The 24,306-nt window shown below is 35.6% G+C and overlaps 1 pseudogene; it reads right to left on the bottom strand.

Moving 5' to 3' along the window:
- Positions 1–3,439: 3,439 nt before the first annotated feature.
- The window catches only part of LOC132270950 (heat shock cognate 70 kDa protein 2-like), a 33,398-nt pseudogene continuing 12,531 nt past the window's right edge, over positions 3,440–24,306 (bottom strand).

Here is a 24,306-nt window from a genome sequence, read left to right on the forward strand (position 1 = left end):
TATATGCCTACACTTTAATCATGAATCACTTTAAACTTAACAATACGCTAAATCATACATAACCATCTCATGCATATTATACGCATATCATTAATTTAATAATTAACCTATCAAGATATACCAAATAAGAATGATAATATTAATCAACTTAAATGATATATATATATATATATATATATATATATATATATATATATATATATACCTACACATATATAATATATATATATATATATATATATATATATATATATATGTGTGTGTGTGTGTGTGTGTGTGTGTGTGTGTGTGTTTAACACCTTCCTTAATAATCCTTGAATATTTAAATTTAATACACACACACACACACACACACACACACATATATATTCATCCTTCCATACAACTCATAAACGAATTAAACTATATATACACATATATAAATAATTATATATATATATATATATATATATATATATATATATATATATATACACTTCCTTCCATAACAAATTGTTAATTTATTATATTTACACAAATTAATGTTACTAAATATGTCATAAATAGTTTCCCCTAAATACTCCATATCGGTTTAAATAGTTTTCCGACACCGTCTCACTAAAATGTAAACATCTCCTAGTAGGATGGGAATCTGGTAATGAAATTGGTACGATTCGAAAGAGGACGAAAAATCCTTGAATTTGAGCTTGAGAATGACCCAATTTCGATTTAAAATGACTAAGTTATGACCGTTTTAATTTCTAGTGTTGAATTAGGCCAACATAGTTTCCCACGCGCGCCCACGCGCTTACCATGCACTTGCACACGTTGGATTCAAGCCTCCTTGTGTGATGGTATTGGCTGAGCTCATGCGCTACGATGAGCTCGCCCACACTGAATCATTCTGCTTCCATCAAAACAATTTGATTGCCCAGATCATTGTAAACACCATCCTTCCATGTACCGTACTACACTGAATTCCTCCTTGATCATCAATACCATCGAACCATCAGTAATCCGCGTGCACCACTGTGATGTGTACCGCACCGCACCGAATAACAGCCCCTTCTTGAATGCGCCGAATTAATACAACTCCCCGTGCATATAACAGTATAAATTTATACCAAAATAAATATTAAAAAAAATACTAAAAATATAGAACAAATCCAAATAATTTCTAGAAAATCCCAGAAAATTTCAGAAAATCTAGAAACCTAATGAACCCCCTCGGATCAAAGATCAACCTACAACATGATTTTAAAATAGATATACAACATCTATATATACAATTAAAATCCAACAATTTTAAAATAAAAATTTATAATAATTCACACTTTTAAATAATCACATCTAAACATGATTTAATCAAACAAATTAACTTCATGCTTTTAAATAATCCGTTCTAACTGTGATTTAAATTTATAATTTAATTAAACCTTGATATTCACTATTTAATTAAACCTTGATATTCAAGGTGAAATCTTTATGGGTTCTAAGACGAAAGATAGAGAAGAACTCGTCTGAAGGTTTCAAAAAGAAACCGACACTTCAAGTTTTGATTGTCTCTTCAAATCCAAAAGTCCTCCTTCTCAGATCCGGTCTCCTCCTTGTCAGCCCTTCTTCCTCCTCTCTCTCTCTGCCTCCCTTATTTTTCTAACGTGTAAACTTTTAACCCTAAAGCCTTATGTGTATATTTATACATATTAAAATCCAAATCCTATTCCAACTAGGATTACGAATTAAAATAATAATCTTTAAATAATTTATATCTATAAACATATATTATATTACACACACACACACACATATATATATATACCTTCCATAATTAACCCATTGGTTAATTAAATATATATATCTATATATATATCAATAAATATATATATCTATATATATATATCTTTCCATAACAATTATTAATTAATTATATTTATATATAATTATATATATATATTTATAATTAATGCAAAAATGATCATTTAAATTTATTAAATAACCATGGACTTTTATTAATTAACCCAATAAGGCTTCATACAAGCCCAAGACCACATCTTTTGGTCCAACTTCCCTTAAACCCAAATCCAATTAATTTAAATTAACCAAATAATTAAATAAACACTTAAATAAAAAAACTAAAAAACTAATTACACTAAACACATAAACAAAACAATAAATTACAACCAAGTCACACCATACCAATAAAATCAACACGCCAACAATTCAATCAATAATTAAGCACACACACAACAATCATCATATCAATAATTCACGAAATATAAATAAAACAATTAATCTAAACACTCAATAAAACAAATCAATTAAAAATTGAAATAAACGCAATTAATTCAAAGTAAATCAAATAAATCATTTAAAAATAAAATAAAAGTAATTAATCCTAATTAATAAATCCTTTAAAATATCGGGGTATTACACCGGCCCTGCCACCACCATCACCACCAAGCACCGTCAAGAACTTTATATGGATTGTTTTGATAGGATTTTAGTGAAGATTCTACCTTTCATTTTTAGCCGTTGAATTACACTCACAGCTAGGGATGGCAACGGGGGCGGGTTTGGTAGGTGTACCCTCCCCCACCCCCGCAACTGTTTAAAAACCCCGGCCCCGTCCCCACCCAAAACCGTAAAAACGGGGGAACTTTCCACCTCATCCCCGTAACCGTTTAACATTTTTACCCCGCAGGTACCCGCCCCACCCCGTTTAAGACCATAATTTAATTATTGTTGAAATATATTTGCCTTTCCCCTCCCCCCCCCTCGTCTTCAATTTTTTACCATTGCAACTTTCTTTTTAATAAAATTTATTTGTTACTATAATATTATTATATAGGGTACCTAATATATAGTGGGAAATATATATATTAATGAAATAAGGGTACTTAAGTAATTTGTCTATCTAAACGGGGCGGGGCGGTGTGGGACGGCCTCCCCCTCCCCAACACCAAACTCACGCGGGTTTTTATTGCATCAAACCATCCCCGCCCAAATAAGCAAAACGGTCCCCCAAAACTGCCAAAAACGGGGCGGGGTGGGGCGGGTTACCGCAGAGACGGGTCAAATTGCCATCCCTACTCACAGCTCATATCATAGGGTGATTGAAATTGACCATCACTCGTCAATTGACATCAACATCTCTCCCATTTCTAAGTGGACCTTATGCTCACTACAGCTTGTTTTCAGTTGTGGAGGAAAAAGCTAAAGTTGTTTGTTCTCACTCTAACCCATGATTGTAATTCGTCACAAATTGAACAAACTATAGATGTAGTAAAAATGAAAGAAAATATTATCTAGTCTCCATTTAAATACATCCATCAACCAGAAAATAATATAGACTTAATTCCTACTAATGAAATCCCTCAAAATAGCCACTGCCCAAAACATCAAACAACACAAATATACCCAAGTAAAATCTCCTAATAAATTCAAAAATACTAATGAGTACTTAATCAACCTCCTCAATCTTAGGGCCTGCACCACTTCCAGCGGTTAAAGGTCCATCTTCAGCCATGTCGGGTCCACTACCACCCTGGTCAGTGACGGATCTGTTGGGATTTATATGCCTTAGCACAACGAATTCCTATTTGGATTAAAGTGATATATGTTCCTGACATATCTGAAATATTTATGCTTTATACAATTGGTGAATTTAATGTATTACGTTTCGATTCATTATGGAATTGATAGTGTCCACTTGATTACAAGAGATATTTATATATATATGTGATGGCGATCAATACATGAACATAAATAGTAATCATAAATAGTTTCTAGTCGGTAATTATGGATGGACTCATTATAAACTAAGACTTGAACTGGATCTGCATTAGGTTATTACGAGAGCCGTCGTATGCAATTGCTCCCTATCATTGTCATGGTTTTTGACTCTTAAGCATGAGAGAAGTATAGACTCTTTTATTAATTAATAATTACTTTGATTTGTTCGGCGGATACTTCGGGATCGTTAGACCAACACTTTGGGTAATTATGTAATTAATAGTTAGAGGGTTATATTCTCAATATTTGCATCAACGCTATTTGTATTTATTTTGTATTGATTATAGTTGATCACAAATTAAATTCGAAGGCCTTCGTGTGTTTTTAGACAAAATGATTTATTTACTTAAATTATTATTTTTGTCAAACAAATATTTTATTGTGATCGAGCCGAAAATATTCAAAGGTACCAAAATAAATATATTTATTAAGTAGTCGGATTGATGGCTTTATTTATCCGATAACTAATTATGCATAGAGAGGGGTCAAAGTGCAACATTGACTTAGAGGTTATTTATTATTTAATTGAAGTTCAATTAATTTCTTTTAGTGGAATACAAATTAATTAATGAATTAATTTAATTGGGTCCATGGACCGGGCTAATTATTAATTTATTGTAGCCAAGAAAATAATAAGCACAATAGGATTCTCATTCATAACCCAACTTGATATTGGAATCCTATTAGATTTGAGATATGTGAATTAGAGATTGAGAATGATTTATTGTTTCTTTTTCTTATTTTTATGTTGTCTATATATACATGGGCTCATGTATATTTTAGGTGAGACTTTTGGAAAATAAAAAAGAATATATTTTTTCTCTCTCTAGATTTTAGGATTTGCTTTCTCATCTAATGGAGGCTCCCACAAGCCTAGTTTTACAAAGTCATTCATGGAGGCTTATGAGTGACTCCTAAAGGCCAGACCATTACCAAGAAGATGGAGATTCAAGGAGAATGCATCTAGCAAAAGGGATCTACAATAAGTGAGAACATTCACTTTAGAGGAGAGATCTAAGGTTTACTCAAATCTTGATGTAAGTATTCAATCTATTAATTGAATAATACATCATATTTTATTTTTGCATAAAACTTGTCTCTATGTGATGAATCTAGATCTATGTATAAAAATCCCTCAGAAAGTTTTTAAAACTTGCATGTTTCCTAACAGTGGTATCAGAGTATGGTTTGATTCATTACTAAAGATCATGTTTTTATCAAAATCATCATTCATGGATCCAAATTTATATATGCATATGTATATATTAATATATGATCATGATGTATGTATATTTGTGATTGGATAATGTTGATGTATGTTTGGGTTATAGATGAAACTTATAGGTTAATTAAATGTAATTTTATCTTTGGATGAATGTAATTAAGGCTTTGATTTAGCCATTTGAAAGTTCAATGATGTAATTTAATTTTTTTCGTTGTATTTCAATTGTAAATATTTTTTAAAGCAATGTAATATTCATCAAAGGATGCTATGAAGCTTCAAGAAGGTCCAAGAGGGTTTAATTTGGCTTCAGGAATTTTCTAGAATTTTTTAGAATTTTTCTGAAATTTTTTGGGCAAATTATAATTTCTGGGAATTTTTATTATTTTTTTGGAATTTTCCGGCGACCGGAGTATTGTCGGCGGTGAGGGTGGTGCTGGAGTTTGGCCGGCCGATCTGGTGCGGCGCAGTGCACCAGCATGCGGTGCGGCCAGATCACTGGCCCTTGATCACTTGATGGCGGCTGAAGAAGATACTATGAGGTGCAGCTACGGTGTACGCCATGCACCCCTAATGGAAACGCGCGTGAAACACACGCGTTGACTAAGCCAGGCCCATCAGGAGCGTGCAACACGCTGCCTTATAGCACACGCACGTGGGCGTGCGTCAAAGCACGTGCTTGGCATGTGGGGTTGTTGATTTGCCTTTTGCTTATGCACCATAGCCTGTGGTAGATCTTCAAGCATGATTAAATGCATTTTAGTGCTATTTTCACTCATTAAACAGTGAATTATTGCCCCAAAGTGAATTTTAAAATTATCCTCCATTATTTAAAGACAGTGGGAGTTTAATGGGGTGCAATAATTATAGCACTTAGTAATTATTTAGCATTTAAATGTTAAAAGCAAAGTCCATTGGCTATTTCATTTATTTGTTTTTGTCTGTCATTTATTTATATGATATACGTAATGCATGGAATAAATAATTATTAATTAAGTATTGTTCATGCATTGAATCCATGTTTTTTTTTTTTTTTATTTTTTTTTTTATTTTTTTTTTTATCTAAATGACTTAATTTATATTAATTAAATTATGAAAATTAATTGGATTTGATTACTAATTAATTAGAGGGCATTTATTGGGAAACGAAAAATTATTTTTGTAAATTATTTTTAAAGTGTGTCTCAAATTAAATATTAGTGAATCATTTAAAAGTTCAGGTATTTTCTAAATTTAATTGGATTAAAATGAATGCATTTTGTATGCATTAAATCATGAATTGAAAACCCTAATTATGAATGATTAAAAATTGAGTGGGAGCGGGGATTTTTATACATTATCCCATGGCCTTTGCTATTAAAACCACTGTAATTAGATCTTAAAAAATAAGGCCCCACGCATGATTTGAAGAGTCTTAATATTACAAGAATGGTTGTTTCATAAAAATAAAAATATTAAATGTTCATTGTAATTAGATTTTTAAAAACAAGGCCCTACGTATGATTTAAAGAGTTTAGATTATAATGACAAGATATTTAATATTTTATTTTTCATTGGAGCATTAATAACGTTATACACTCAATCTAAAATCAATAGTGTTAGCTCCCCAGCGAAGTGGTCTACACTAGGTGATTTTAGAAAGGCTAAACATAATCGGGAATCATTTCATATAGATAGACAAGGTATTGTCTGAAGAGATATGGAAATGATGGGATTTGCCTACCAATAACAATAATGAACTTCACCAACTGAATAAGTTATTGGTGTATTGGTTATCCAATTTTTCATGCAGTGGTTATGGGACCTGCATACTATTTTAATGGAAGTGCTCGCCTAATAGCAAATGAATCTTAGCAATAGTAATAATGAATTCGTCCATCAGGATAAGTTATTGACGTATTGATTGTGTGATTTATTATGCTACGAAGTTGAGGGACCCGCATTAATTAAAATGGATTGTTCACCAATAATGATAATGAATTCTTATTCTATTGAGATTTATTATACTATGTGGTTGACAAACTCATTTTAAATTTAAATATGTATGATAGTATTAATAATTCATCTTGCTTATTATATAAACGCATTTATATTAAGATATTATGTCTAATCCATTTTATTTGCTTGCTAACATATTCAATGCAATTGGACCTCTTTTAATACGGACTGGAAAATGAACTTGGATATTTTATTCACAACGTAAGGGTACAAAATGTATTTATTACTACAATACTTAATTCTTTTACTTTAAGATATCCAAGAGAACATTAATCCTTTTAATAAGTGAAATAAGACAAATGGTATGGCTTGGTGCAATATTCTAGAGTGTATCTTAAATACGCTCTAAAGCTAACATTTGTATTATTTTATTTGTTTTAAGCATTATGTTAAATCTCAATGAGATGTTTTGGTGAGATTAGATAGAGCATATGCCTAAGTACTATGTCAGATTTAAATACCATCAAGATTGCCTAAGGATTTTCAGTAAAAGATCGAATTTTGAAAAATGATTATTTATTATTTAAAAATTGATCTGGAGGTCAATAGGGCTGACTTGGGTGGTAAGTTTAAAGTTGACATGATTATTGCGTTGTTACCAAACTCGTTCGACTTTTTTAGAGTGACCTAAATAAAGCACTAGTTTGAGTTCACACTCGCTGATATTCTTATAGAGTTGGTAACATATGAAGGGATAATCAAAAGTATAGACATTCTTATCAATATAACCTAGTCTATACCATTTTCTTCTAGGCCCAAGTGGAAGGGCAAAGGAAAGGAGAAGGATGATAATAGGACTAGGCTAGCATAAAACATGGGTATCCAAAAGGTTAAAGGGAATAAGGCAGTGTATGTTGAGGGCGAAGGAAACTGTTTCTTTGGCCGCTAACTAAGACACTAAAGGATGAATTGTCTAAGTAATGACGTGGCATAGAAAAATGTATATTTAATCATTGAGCCATGTTATGTGGTTGTATCTATTAATTCCTGATGGATAGATTTTGGAACCACTAAACATGTTTACAATTTGTTGCAAGGATTTCAGGAATCCAGAAGCCTCGATGATATGGATATATATTTGTCTTTTGACTTGATGCCAAGGTTGTAGCTAAGTCAGTGGGGGTATTACATATGAAATTAGAGAGTATGAGGATATTAGTATTAGAGAACTATCTTTATGCACAGATGTTAGACGCAATCTCATTCTTGTTTCACTTTTAGTTTATAAAAACTGTGTTGTTATTTTGTAAAACTAGTTTTATAAAATTGAATAGATGTGCGATTGCTTCTGGTGCATTGAAAGATGGTCAATATACTATAACAACAAGCTCTTAATATTTGCAGGATGTAGAAAATAATGTTGTATCTTCTAGATTGAATGTTAAGAGAAAATTTGTTATTCCGGACTCATTGTATTTTTGGGTTGTAATCAGTCAAAATAAGATTCAAAGATTGGTCAAAGAAGGTTTATAACCTAATGAGGTAGGGGAGCCTAAACTAACTTGTGAATCCTGTATTGAATGATAGATACCCCTAAGGGCTTTAATAAGCCAAATGAAATAGATATAAAGAACAATTGGAGTCGGTACACACTGACACGTGTGGTCTTATGAGCATCCAAGCAAGATTACTCACGTTTTGGATAAATTTACTGGATGCAACATAAGTAAACTTTTGGTATATTCCGAAAGTGTCAAGACTGATGTGGAACACAGATTAGGTAAACCTATCAAAACAATTCGATCTGATCTTGGATATGAGTATTTTTTGGGATAGTGCAAAGACTATATGGTCAATGAGGGTGTTGTGTACCAGTTTTTCCGCAATTAACGCTCAATTGTTGAGGTGTCAAATAGGAAATTCTACTTAACATGGTTAGATCATGATCAACTATGCTTCATTATCTCTTTCATTTTAGAGTTTAGCTTTAAGGATATTGATGCACATTATGAATTGCATTCCATCTTAGTCTGTCTCAAGGATATCTTTTGAGTTGTGTTTTTGACTAAATCTTAGTTGGGATCACATGCACATATGGGGTAGTCTTGCACATGTGCGCTTGATATGGACAAGTAAGTTGGAAGCAGATCATACGCATGATTGATTTGATGGCTACTCTAAAGGCACTAGGATAGATTATTTTGTGATCTCAATGATAAAAGTTGATTGTTTACACTCACTGTTTATCTATAGGAGGATCATATTATGAATCACATACCTAGAAGCATAATGTTAGAGAATATGGTATTAGTACCGGTTGTACCACAAATGAACATACTTATTATAGATATTAAGAATTATATATGAATTCCCTATTGATGCATCAGCATCATCTAGTACACAGATTCTTGCATCGGTATATTGTTGTAGTGGAAGGATTATCATCCAATCTAACAGAATCATGTTTTTAGGTGAGACCTTTATGGACATCCTTGTTAAACATGAGTTGGACCAATGAGCTACACGGAAGCGTGAACCGATATGGATGCAGATTGTTTTGGTAAGTTGCTATGAAATCAGAGTTGGAATCTATGTATTCTAATAAAATCTGGGATATTGTAAGACTTTCTAGTAGGGTGATACCTTTGGAAGGCAAGTTAATCTACAAAAGGATACCAGAAGATTTCTTAGTGAATGAACCATGTGTGTACAGGGTAATGTCATTTTTTTTTTTCTTTTCTAATTCTATATATATTAATGACATCCTACTCATTTATAATGATATGGAAGCTTCGTCATCATTAAAGAGGTAGTTGTTCAATTATTTTGAAATGAAGGATCTTCAAGATGTAAGCTATATTCCTTAGATCAAACTTTTGCAAGATCAGGTTAAAAGGAAAATAGGCTCATCTTAATAATCTTACATTCATAAAGTTTAGACTAGGTTTGGTATGCAAAACTCAAAGAATGAGTTCTTACTTTATTGACATGGATTGTTTTCTCTAGTAAATAGTTTTCCAAGACTGACAGAGGAGATTGAGCAAATGAGACTGAAACAATATGCTTCGGCATATGGGAGTCTCATATATGTTATGGTCTGTACCAAATAGGACATTCACTACATGGTAGGGATATTTAGTAGATACCAGTCCATACTCGGACTTAATAACTGGTCTATTGTGAAAAATTTTATTAAGTACCTTAGGAGAACCAATGATCTCATACTCATTTATGGATGTGATGAAATGGTCCTATCCAGGTTTGCTGATTCTGATTTTAAATCAGGTATAGATACTATAAGGTTCATGACTTAGTGCATGTTCACTCAATGGAAGGGAAATCAGTTGGTAGATTATTAAGTAGATTTCAACTACTGACTCAAACTTGAAGGTGGAGTAGATTGCAGCCTGAAAGGCAACAAATGAAGCTTTTTTTGGTTTGATCTCACTGATTTAGACGTTGTGGAGCATACTAGCCTGCCTATCGAGCTATATTGCGACAATAGTGTAGAGGTAGTCCAAACCAATGACCCAAGGTTCCCTAAAAGAACAAGGTACACTGAGAGGAAGTATCATGTCCTATATGATATTGTCCGGCAATAAAATGTACTTGTGGCTAAAATATTGCATTGGAACACAACTTTGTTGATCTATTAACAAAGGTGTCATCGATCAATAGTTCTGATCGTCATCTAGTTAACATCGGAGTTAAATGCAATTTGAATTGGTTATGAGGGCAAGTGGGAGCTGTTGGGATTTATATATCCTGGCATAACGAATTCCTATTTGGATTAAAGTGACATATGTTTCTGACATATCTGAAATATTTATGCTTTATACAATTGGTGAATTTAATGTATTATGTTTCGATTCATTATGGAATTGATAGTGTTCACTTGACTACAAGAGATATTTATATATGTTTATGATGGCGATTAATACATGAACATAAATAGTAATCATAAATAGTTCATAGTTAGTAATTATGGATGGACTCATTATGGATGGACTCATTATTAACTAAGACTTGAACTGGATCTGCGTTAGATTGAGATATATTGCGAGAGCCGTCGTATTATTGTCATGGCTTTTGATTCTTAAGTATGAGAGAAGTATAGACTCTTTTGTTAATTAATAATTACGTTGATTTGTTCGGCAGATACTTCAGGATCATTACACCGATACTTTGGGTAGTTATGTAATTAATAGTTAGAGGGTTATATTCTCAATATTTGCATCAATGCTACTTGTATTTATTTTGTATTGATTATGGTTGATCACAAATTAAATTCGAAGGCCTTCGTGTGTTTTTAGACAAAATAATTTATTATATATTTATTTTTTTAAATTATTATTTTTGTCAAACAAATGTTTTATTGTGATCGAGCTGAAAATAATCAAAGGTACCAAAATAAATATATTTATTAAGTAGTCGGATTGACGATTTTATTTATCCGATAACTAATTATGCATAGAGAGGGGTTAAAGTGCAACATTGACTTAGAGGTTATTTATTATTTAATTGGAGTTCAATTAATTTTTTTTAGTGAAGTAGAAATTAATTAATGAATTAATTTAATTAGGTTCATGGATCGGGCCAATTATTAATTCATTGCAGCCAAGAAAATAATAAGCCCAATAGGATTCTCACTCATAGCCCAACTTGATATTGGAATCCTATTAGATTTGAGATATGTGAATTAGAGATTGAGAAGGATTTATTGTTTTCTTTTCTTATTTTTATGTTGCCTATATATACATGGGTTCGTGTATATTTTAGGTGAGACTTTTGGAAAAGAAAAAAGAATATATATTTTTTTCTTTTTAGATTTTAGGGTTTGCTTTCTTATCTAATGGAGGCTCCCACAAGCCTAGTTTTCCAAGGTCATTCATAAAGGCTCATGAGTGATTCCTAAAGGCCAGACCATTACCAAGAAGATGGAGATTCAAGGAGAAGACATCTAGCAAAAGGGATCTACAATAAGTGAGAACATTCACTTTAGAGAAGAGATCTAAGGTCACTCAAATATTGATGTAAGTATTCAATCTATTAATTGAATGATACATCATAATTTATTTTTGCATAAAACTTGTCTCTATGTGATGAATCAAGATCTATGTATAAAAATACCTCAGAAAGTTTTTAAAACTTGCACGTTTACCAACATGATCTACATTGAAGGCAGTGGGGGCAATTGCCCCCACTAAATTTTGAAAGAAACTTTTTATGAAACTTTCCTAACAAAACACAAATAAAATTAGGTGAAAAGGCTAACGGCCTGTTTGATTTCCTAATTCAGTGCTGAATGCAGAATATAGTAAGTGATTTTTAAAAATAAGTTTGTGTGATAAAATTTTAGGACACCGCTTAATATGGTAAGTACTATTTAAAATAGGCCAAAATTTAAGCGTGGGGAAGGTTACTTATTGCTTATCACAGAAAACGGTAAGTGGTTGGGTTTAAAAAATAATTTTTAATGACTATTCTACCCTTATAAAATTGTGTTATCACTTTTAGGGTTTCTCTCCACTTAATATATTTTAAACACGTATATAGCCTTTTGGTTACCATTTATATTGATTCACTATAGAAAATAATTATTTATATAATAGAATTCTATTCAATTTCACATACTTTCTTTAATATTTTTAGTACTATTTTTAAACATACACCATTTTTATACCCTACATAAATATTATGTAATTATTTATATAATAGAATTATATTATCAGAGAAGAATTGTCTTTCACATACTTTCTTAACATTGTTTTCAATACCCTACCATGTAATCCAAAACCCATATATTTTAAATTATACTTTCTTTAATTTTTTAACATTCTTTTTGATATCCAAAATCTATATATTTTAAATTTTCATTAATTATTTATATAATAGAATTAATTTATTATTATTATTATTATTATTATTATTATTATTTATTTATTTATTTTTTGATAATTATGGGTGTTCGGGCTAGTTGCGCGCACCTCTACTAATCCCATGAGGCCCTAAAAATATATAATAGAATTATATTTCTAGATAAGAATTCTTTTTCACTTTCATTAATTTTTGTAACACATTTTTTAATACCCTACATAAATATTATGTAATTCAAAACACATGTATTTTAAATTTTACTTTCTTTAATTTATGTAACACCATAGCTACATAAATATTATGTAATCCAAAACCCATAGATTTAAAATTTCCATCAATTATTTATATAATAGAATTTTATTCCTAAATAATAATTCTTTTTCAAGTATTTTCTTTAATCTTTGTAACACCCTTTTCAATACCCTACCAAAATATTATTCAATCCAAAACTCATATATTTTAAATATTACTTTCTTTAATCGTTATAACATCCTTTTCGATACCATACATAAATATTATGTAATACAAAATCCACATATTTATTTATTTCATTGAGTGAATGTTTTTGCTTTATTAATATTTTTGTATTATAAATATAAAACTGTTATGAGTATCAGATATTGAGGGCAAAAATATAATATGTACAATTTTCAGACTTCAGCTTTTGTATATAACAAACATTCTTAATGAATTCAGCACTTAAATTAAAATGTTATCAAACAGATTTTCAAATTAATACATTCAGCATTTAAAATTCAGTACTTGAAATCAGTGCTTAATTTTCAGTTTTATCAAACAGCATGCAAAAACAAATTTCAAGAAAATAACCTTTCAAAAAAAAAAAAATATTAGGATATGAAAAATCTATAGGCAAGGGAAAAAAAAAAAAATAGAATTTGAAAAAATCAAAACATGATTTTAGTTATAAATAAGTCTCAAAAGAAAAGTAAAATGAACAGCCACTACCCAAAATATCAAACAACAGAAATATACCTAACTAAAATCTCCTAATAAATTCAAAAAATACTAACGATTACTTAATCAACCTCATTTGGGTAGGTTAAGTGGAGAGAAAAGAGAGGATGCGGAGAGATAGGGAGGGATAGCTATCACTCCCAATCTCTCGTTTACTTTCTCTTTAATTTTGAGAAGATAGGGAGAGGAAGCATAGTGATTTAAGTGGTATTTTAATAATACCAAAAATAGCCTCCATAAATCAATATACAAAAAAAAAAATATTTCCATTCAAGTCCCAGTCTGCTTCCTTGGTGGGTGTTGTTGATGAGTGATGAAATGGGTATTTCCTCGACTGTGTCAAAACTGGGCAGAGGTCTCAAGCACCTTACCAGTGAATGAGATGCCTATTTATGTTATAGATTTTTTTTTTTTTGTTCTTTTTCGCTACAAGACCACCATTATTTCTTTGTTTTCAGTTTTCAATTTTCGTTTTTGCCCCTCCATTTGATAAGTTTGACTAAATTCTTATTCTTTTATCACACTTCTCTGTGTGAATGTTATTCTACTTGTTTTTACACGAAAATCTACTAAAAGTGCTGTAAAATAATTCTACATGACATATTGATGTCTTGTCCATAAAAAACTGTTGCAAGAGGAAAATACTAAAAAGGAAAATGGTTAAAATTAACAGGAGATGAAAAGAAAAACCAGTTCAGTGGGAATTTTTTTTTTTTTTTTTTTTTTTTTTTTGTTAGATATCTTCAGCTTCTTGTTATGAAAAAATGTTAGCTTCTCAAGAAACCACTTATTTTGACCACAAAGTAAAAGTATTTTCACCGTATTACTTTATTAATTCTTGGTGTATTTTGATTAAAAGTGTCCCTAAGAAATAAAAGAAAAATGAACACTGGATCCAAAGCAAGCATAGAGAGTTTGTTTTAAGGCTACATAAAATGGTTGGTTTGGGGGAACTAGGTACATTATACAAGGGTATGTGATGTAAGCGGAAGTAGTAAATTTGTTCACGAGGAACAGGTTACCTTGACGTAAGCGGGCATACTGATAGATTTTCTGGACTGATCCCGAAGTGAACCCGGAAAGAGCCTAGTTTTATCAGAAACGGCCCAACTCGCATATATCGGTAGCTTCGATGCTGAGGTAGGGTGTCTTTTGGCCGAATCGAATCCGTTTAGTCTTCTAACAAAAATCCTAGAATATTTAAAAATGAGAAAACGTCATTCTCGAGTCTTAAACGATTGAATTTGGCCAAAAGACGCCCTACCACGGCAGCGAAGCTACTGATATATGCGAGTTGGGCCGTTTCTGATAAAACTGGGCTCTTTTCGGGTTCACTTCGGGATCAGTCCAGAAAATCTATCAGTATGCCTGTTTGGCCCCCTGGCGGTCCAAACAGGCCATAAAGGCTTCAGTAATCAGTTCTACATCAATATGACAGTAATTTGGTCATTATCCTTTCTTTTCTTTTCTCTCCGCTATCTTATTTAAACAAGAATAACTATCATTTCTTTTATTTTCTCCCATATCTATCCAAATATAAATAGAAATTATTGTTATCCTTTCTTTTCGTTTCTTAACTAATACTATCTTTTCTTTTCTTTTCTCCCCTATGTATCCAAATGCACCCTTAGGGCATGCACCACTTCCAGCGGCCAAGGGTCCATCTTTAGCCATGTCGGGTCCACCACCACCCTGGTACATCTTGGCAATGATGCGGTTGCAGTTGCTCTCAAGCTCCTTTATCTTGTCCTCAAACTCATCTACCTTATAGTTTGTTTTACAGAGCCCCACACCATAGGTGTGCCTCAAAGTCCCAAATAAAAGGAAAAATGTTTCATAAACATTTGATTTTGATAAATAAAACTCAATAGATGTGTAATGAGGAGGTATTTTGTAGTGAGATTGCATGAATTTTTTTTTTTTTTTTTTCATTGATGCTGTAGCTATTATTGGGTCGGAGTTGGTCTCATTTTTATTGTTACAGTATTTCCCATGGGAGAGACCTGCTCCTTTAGAACTGAATGCTACTGGCAGCATGTCTTTTAGGTTTTAAATGCTGATATCTAACCATGCTTTTCAACTCTCTATTGCATTCTAAATTCTCTATTTTTTTTCCATGTAATATTTATCAATTCATAGATATAAAGATGTTTTGTGTCGATTGTCAATCCAAAAGGGCAAAAAAGAAAGTATTCATTGTTTCGAGCCGAATTGGAATGGTTACCAATTGAACTCAATTGGCATAAACCTTTTATGCTTATAGTTACCTAAACAAGCTTCTTAAGAAGCCTCCTATTCAGCTCATTCTTAAGTGGACTTGGATTGTTCATTCGTTGGCCAATCGAGCATAAAAGCTAAGAAGCTTGATTTAGGCTCAATTGATTAGTAAACAAGACCAAACAAGCTGATATTATTGTTGAGTTAAGTCCCAACTGTTTTAAACAGTTTGGTTCACAGATGGTCCTGGTCTACTTTGATCTTAAATTTCAATTGATATTTTGAAGTTTATAGTTTACTTCTCAAGCGGATGATTAAATTCCAACATTTAAGGCCCTTCACAATCTATAAATAAAATGCATGTCTTCACTCACATGCATGGTTCTTTATTCTAGATATCTTGGGTTACTCATTATTTGCCCAACAGAATCTTATCAATAGAATCCTCGATCTCCACCACGTCTGCCTGTGAGAGATTACCAGCTTTCCAGATCTTATGTGCCTAATTTCCAAAGTGTTCTTCGCCTCCACCCTTTTCTTGTAGTCCTCATCTTCAGACTTGTACTTCTCAGCCTCCTGAAGCATCTTCTGAATCTCTTTCTTGGACAATCTGTTCTCTTCATTACTCACTCGTAGCTCACCAGTGTGGTAGCCTATCAGTGTCTCGCACCCGCCCACGGCACCCCCCCCACAGGGTCATCACACTTCATTACTGATAGTGATCTTGTTCCTTTAACCAGTGGTCTTGTGCTCAGCTGAGACATTCAAGCATCAATGTCAAAGCAGACGTTGATATGTGGAACTTTTCTAGGGGTAGAAGGAATGCCAGAGAGCACAAATTTGCCCAACAAGTTGTTGTCATTTGTTCTTGTTCTCTCACCCTCGTACACTTTAAATAAAAAACTAGACTGGTTATCCTTCGGGGTAGTGAACCGCTTGTCCTTCTTGGTAGGAATTGTAGTGTTTCTTGGAACCACAAGATCCACGACATCTCCAACAACTTCCATGCTGAGGGACAGAGGGGTTACATCCAACAGTGACAACTCCTGGTACTCACCACTCAAGATTGTAGCTTGCACAGCAGCACCATAAGCAACGGCCTCATCTGGGTGAATGCTCTTACACAGCTCCTTCCCGTTGAAGAAGTCCTGCAATAGACGCTAAACCTTTGGAATTTTAGTAGAGCCACCGACGAGGACTACGTCGTAGACACTGCTCTTGTCCATCTTGGCATCCCTCAAACACTTTGAAACACTCTCCACACACTCCCTAAAGAAATCCATGTTTAGGTCCTCAAATTTGGCACGAGTAATGCTTGGGTAGAAATTAGTTCCCTTATACAATGAATCAATCTCAATGGTTATCCAGATAGCTGATGAAAGAGTCCTCTTTGCCCTCTCACAAGAAGCTCTCAACCTCATTGTGGAGGGAAAAATCTCCCTCCAATAGGAGCAGTCCACATCATTATAAATATAACTTTATCTTCGATAAAGGTCAAAGCCCATCTCGTCAGAAGCCCAAGTTGAGTTGGTCATTAGCCCAAAACCACTGTTATCTAACTACCAGCTTTACTAAAGCTCGAATTAAGACACCAGCAGTCATGTGTACCAAGTTAAATGTGGCCCAAATCCATTTAAAGAAGGAACCGGTCCTGCAAGGAAAATGATTCATCAAAGGAAGTAAGTTATGTGTAAGGAAAATCCAGTAAGGGAAGAATTATAAAGAGAAAAGAATTCTATTTGTAAAGAAGTTGATATATGGAAAGAATTAGAGGACAAGCAACGCGAGTCCTACCATAATTTTTCTAACTTTTGTATATAAATAGAGGCCCAGACCTCTAATAAAAGGATCCAAGCAATTTTACGCTTCTTTATACACTGTTCTTATTTATTTTTACTGTTCTTGAGTGTGTTTTATTATTTTTCTCAATTATTATTAGTTGAGCAGAATTTTGCACCTACACTTTGGCGCCGTCTGTGGGAAAACGTGTGCAAATATATTCCCACTCTTGTTTTTGTTTCACAAGTGAATCCTGCAGCTACCATCCAGAATGTTGAACGAAGGATCTTCAGCAGATCAACAGACGAAGTTGATGCAAAAGATGAGTGAAGAGTTTCTGCACCAGTTTGACGTACTTCGTCAGGCAAACGAAGCAAGCGTGGCTCAGATCGCCTTGCTTCAACAGCAGAATAACGCTTTGCAAACGATGCTGGCTCAGTTGGCACCACTGCCACCAGTGGGTGACACAGCAGCACCCCCTAGTCAGAATATTCTTTCGATTACTGGACTTCCGCCTGATGGGGTTCCACCTAATGGGGCACGACCCAATGAGGTTCAGCCGAATGAGGTTTAGCAGCAACGGAAGGCAAGATCCGAGGTTGCGGCTTCAAATAACTTCCCTCGTCGCATGCAAGATGAGCAAGTAAAATCCAGCCATAAGCTTACAGTGTGGTCCAATGGAATCCCAGATGGTGCAGGCGTTTAGGATGCCTTTGACGAGAAGAGACTCCTGAAGATTCAGACACCTGCTGAGATGGCTAGAGAACACAAAAATTCTTTGATCAAAACTCCTTTCATTGACGATGTGTATCTGGTTAAGAGGCCCAAGAAATTCACCATGCCTTCTTTCACCCAATTTGATGGAACAGGGGATCCTTCTCGGCACCTGGATCATTATGCTCAAAAGATGGCTTTGGATGATCGTAATGACCCTTGGATGTACAGAGTTTTTCCTACCAGTTTGACAGGAGCAGCACTAGAGTGGTTCAGGAATAGACCGCATAAATCCATCCTGGATTACGTAACTCTATGCACCATGTTCCTGGCACAGTATTGCGAAAATAAGAAGCAAAAGAAGAGCATTGCCAGCCTCTTCACCGTAAGGCAGAAAAGGGAGGAAACATTGCAGGATTTCTTATCAAGATTCAACATGGTGGTATTAGAAATAGTGGATTTTCATCCCGCAACTGTTATAGAGACATTTAAACTCGCAATGATTCAGGGGACGAAGTTCCATACTTCCCTAGTCAAGTATTCTCCTCCCGAGATGCAAACTCTAAATGCCAGGGCCCAGATCTACATTCGGCTTGAGGAAAGCATAGCCCACCGAGCGCAGCACGCTACCCTTGTGACAGTGGAAAACAAGCCTCGAGAAAGAATTCCAACACCAAAGATTAAAAAAAGCCAACGTTCCTCAACGCCGGTCACCCAGGCACCTGAAAAAAGGCAAAGGGTAGAGGAAGGATTTACACCTCTCCGAACTACCTTGGCTCGACTCTTCCAAGAGAATAAGGTGAAGTTCACAACTCCGCAGCCAATAAAGCAACCCCTGGAGCAAAGGGACAATAGCAAACACTGTGCTCATCATCGAGATTATGGGCATTCAACCAACGATTGCCGATCCCTCAGGCGACATGTGGAGAATATGATCGCCAGAGGTGAGTTGAAGGATTACCTCATAGCAAAGGAGCATGCAAAGCCCCTCGAGGTCTATCCCCACAAGGTAAAAGGTACGCAAGTAAAAGTCATCCATGCAATACATGGCAGGTTTGAAGATGATCAAGAGTCTGAGGAGATGTACAGATCCAGATTGAGGGCGACCTACAAGCTCAGGAAGATATCCTTGGTCAATGCTATCAATTCGGGTAGCATTAGTATTGGATTCGGAGATGGTGACCTATCCAGAGTGCAACTCCCCCACGAGGATCCATTGGTCATCAGTCTTTTAGTGGCCAATTGTATGATCAGGAGGGTTTTGGTAGATCCAAGAAGTAGCGCTAACATAATCACAAAGACGGTCTTTGATCAGTTAGAGATCTCGTCATCATCTATTCGACCTACCTCCAGCCCGTTGATAGGATTCGATGGTACAAGAGTAGATGCCCTTGGAGTAATAGACTTGTCCGTAACCGCAGCGAAGAGGACTCTGAAGGAAAACTTTGTTTTAACAGAGATCCATCCTTCTTACAATCTTATCATGGGAAGAGGCTGGATACATCGGATGAGAGGAGTTCCGTCCTCCCTCCACCAGGTGATGCGGTGTTTATCTCCGGACGGGAAAGAAGTAATTAATGTATGGGGCAATCAAGTCGCAGTGAAGGAATGCTATATGTTGACACAAGTTGAGGCGAAGAGGGTGTCGACTCAACAGCAACCAGGTGTGGCTTCCAAAACTGAACCCAAATAGCAATTACAGAGCCCTCTGCCCAAGTATCTTAAAGAAAAGGAGGAAAAGGAAATTACAAAGCCCATTGAGGAGACCCTCGACGCTGTGGAAGTTATCCTCGGCGACCCTCAGAAGGTTACTTATCTAGGCTCTTCTTCCACGTCCGAAGAAAAGGAGGCATTAATTGATGTTATCCAGAGCAATGCAGATGCCTTTGCGTGGGATCACTCGGACATGGTAGGGATCGATCCCACAGTTTCCTGCCATAGCCTGAAGGTGGATCCGGAGTTCAAACCGGTTAAGCAGAAACACCGAAGGTTTGCCCCTGAACGCAATCACATTATAGCTGAAGAAGTGAGCAAATTGTTATAAGTAGGTTTCATTCGAGAAGTGGAATATCCACAGTGGTTGTCGAACGTGGTAGTCGTACAAAAGAAGAATGGAAAATGGAGGGTTTGTGTAGATTATACCAACCTCAACAAAGCCTGCCCTAAAGATAGCTACCCTCTACCCAAGATAGACTAGATGGTTGATGCTACCACCGGCTATGAGAGGTTGACACTCCTAGATGCATACTCGGGATACAATCAGATTCCTATGAACCCCGAAGATGAAGAAAAAACGGCTTTTATTACAGAAAAGGGGACTTACTGTTACAGGGTCATGCCCTTCGGACTGCAAAATGTTGGAGTTACTTATCAACGCCTTGTCAACAAGATATTTGATAATCTGCTGGGAAAGACAGTTGAAGCATATATAGATGACATGGTGGTTAAAAGTGTGAAGAAAGAAGATCATCCGAAGCATCTACAGGAAGTTTCCAATACTTTAAATAAGTACAACATAAAGTTGAATCCATCCAAGTGCTCCTTCGCGGTATCATCAGGTCAATTCCTCGGCCACATAGTGAATAAAAGAGGGATAGAGGTAAGTCCGGCTTAGGCTAAGGCCCACATCCAGAATTAAGAACCAAAAAATCGCAGAAAGGTGCAGGTTCTTACTGGTCGGATCGCAGCACTCAGCCGGGTTATATCTCGATTGTCAGATAAGTGTAAACCATTCTTCGATGCTATACGATCCAAGAATAAAGATATATGGGGACCTCAGCAGCAGGAGGCCCTCAATCGGTTGAAAGGTTACATGGCTGAACCACCAATTCTATCCGCTCCAAAACCCAAGGAGGTTCTTATTATGTATTTGGCAATTTCTAGTACAGCGACAAGTGCAGCATTGATTAGAAAGAAAGGAAAGAGGCAATATCCAGTCTTCTACACAAGTAAGACCATGACAGATGCGGATACACGATATAGTAAAGCAGAAAAAGTTATTTTAGCTTTGATCTACGCCAAGAGGAAGCTTCAGCATTATTTTGAATCTTATAGCATAGTGATACTCACCAACTATCCTATACGGGGTATACTCTCTAAGCCCGATTTATCTGGGAGAATTACTAAGTGGGCTATCGAGCTTAGTTCCTTCGATATAACTTATGAGCCAAAGGTGTCGCACAAAGGACAAGCCGTAGCGGACTTTCTTCTCGAGTATGAAGATACTCCCGAAGAGCTGGCACACCCTAAACCATAGTGGGAACTTTGAGTCGATGGTTCCTCGAATCAAGCAAGTGTAGGAGTAGGCGTTGTAATGTCAACACCCGAAGGCACCAAGCTGCAACAATCTATCTATTTGAAGTTCCCAGCTATGAACAATGAGGCCGAGTACGAGGCAATACTTGCTGGTCTTCGATTGGCTAGCAGTCTCTAGGTACGTTGCTTAAAGGTTTTTAGTGACTCACAGCTTGTTGTAAATCAAGTGACAGGTTAGTACCATCCCAAAGAGGAATGAATGAAAGCATATAAAGAAGCTGTAGAGAACGTCGCACGGGGATTCGATCAGATTGAATTCTATCAGGTACCTCGTGTTGAGACTGCCGAAGCAGATCAATTAGCCACATCAGCGTCATCTTCAAATGAGGATCTGATTCGGATTGTGCCGATTGACGTTCTGGATGAGCCCAACATTAATCCTCCGCAGGAAGTAATGGTGGTTCCAGTTATTCCTCGAGAACCATGCTGGATTGATCCATTGGAAGCTTACCTCAAGCATGGAGTTCTTCCAGACCAGAAGTCCGAAGCACGGAAGCTCCGTATCACCGCAGCTAAATACGCCATCATTAACAATCAGTTATACCGAAAGTCATTTTCAGGTTCTTACCTGAAATGTTTAAGCCCTACTGAGGCTCTTGTGGTGTTGAGACAAATCCATGACGAAGATTGTGGCAACCATTCTGGGGGCAGATCCCTCGCGCATAAAGTCCTGACTCATGGTTACTTTTGGCTGTACTTGGCCCGGAATGTAGAAGAGTATACACGGAGGTGTGACAAATGTCAACGTCACGGTCCCATGAAGCATCAACCTGCCGAAGATTTGCACGCAATGGCAAATCCATGGCCATTCGCACAATGGGGGATTGATATGGTGGGCCCGTTACCCAAGACTGTGGAATAAAAGGAGTACGTGCTACTGGCTACAGATTATTTCACTAAATGGGTAGAAGCCGAGGCATACTCAAGTGTGACCCATGAGCAGGTAAAAAGTTTCCTTTGGAACAACATCATTTGCCGGTTTGGGGTCCCAAAAGTCATTATGATGGACAATGGTAAGAACCTCGACAATAGAAGTATAAGAAAATTCTTTGCTGAGCATGGAATTATACAAAAGTTAGCCACAGTTAGTCATTCACAAGGGAATGGACAGGCTGAAATAACTAATCGGACAATTTTCAGTTGTTTAAAGAAGAAATTGGAGAAATTTAAAACGAAATGGTACGAGAATCTCCCTCAGGTGCTTTGGGCGTACCGAACCACACCACGGTGGCCTACGGGGGAGAGTCCCTTTGCCATGGCTTATGGATCTGAAGCTGTGATCCCAACCGAAGCGGCAGTTCCAACCCTTCGGACATTCTTATTGCTTGAAGGAAACAATATTCAGCAGCTCGAACATAGTCTCGATCTCCTGGACGAAAAAAGGGATGCTGCAGCAATTAGGCTTGCTTTATATCAGCAACAGCTGCGCAACAGTTATAACAAACGCGTCAGATTCAGGAGCTTTGTGGTAGGCGATTGGGTTTTGAAGCAAGAGACAGCTCATGTAAAGAAACTGGAACCTAATTGGACCGAACCCTACAGGGTTACCGAAGTAGTGGGGAAAGGAGCATATCGTTTGGCCGAAGCTGACGGACATCCCATTGCGCGTCCTTGGATTGCAATACACCTTAAAAGGTATTTTCATTAGATAAGTTTTTCAATTTTGCTACAAATTCTTCACAAATAAGGCTGAGTATGCCCACAGTCAGCCAAACTTTTCTTTATTTTGCTTCTGTCATATTCAGTACAATTCTACTCCATTTATTTCTTTCCATAAAAATGGGGGCCATACTACTCTATGATTATGCAACTTTTATGCATTCGTCGCATTATGCAATTTTTATGCAGAGATATTTTCATACTACTCTATGATTATGAAACTTTTATGCATGCCAAGTCACACTATGCAATTTTTATGCAAAGCAATGTTAGAAGCAAGTTGTTAAAAAGCATTCGTCACAATGATTTTTAAGAAAAAACTTGAGTTATGGCCTATGGTTAAAACTTTCTATCCCACATCGACAAAAAAGTATGTGTTACATTTTGTTATATATGGGAATATTCAAATAGTTGATTGCGATGTAAGGAGGGCCCACTGGTATTAAAGGCTGTCAAGCTCAATACCAGAGGCATTCCTTACACCGACCTTTTTGACAAAATTTAGTCTATGTCCCACATCGGATAGAAATAGAAAAGAAATGCGGTTAATATATGCGTAGTCCACTACATTTGGTTGCCAAGAAGGGAGTATCAATGGAGGAAAGTCTCCAAAGTCAACAAATAGGAAACTTCACAGCCACCGTTACTCGTTTTCTTGGCCTCCTATCATTTTTTAATCCTCGGCCTCATGGTAAGTTATTTGAGAAAAATATATGCAAACCTCCCCTCAGGCTCAGCGCCGGGGAGTAATTTATTCTCCTCTGACCCTAAGTGTCCGGCTCGGAGTAATTTATTCGTCTTGGACCCTAAGTATCCGGCTCAGCAAACAAACCTCCTTT

The sequence above is a fragment of the Cornus florida genome, unplaced genomic scaffold, assembly GCF_030987335.1.
Source record: "Cornus florida cultivar Cherokee Brave unplaced genomic scaffold, ASM3098733v1 CherokeeBrave_3.0.0_Hap2_Chr08, whole genome shotgun sequence".
NCBI lineage: Eukaryota > Viridiplantae > Streptophyta > Magnoliopsida > Cornales > Cornaceae > Cornus > Cornus florida.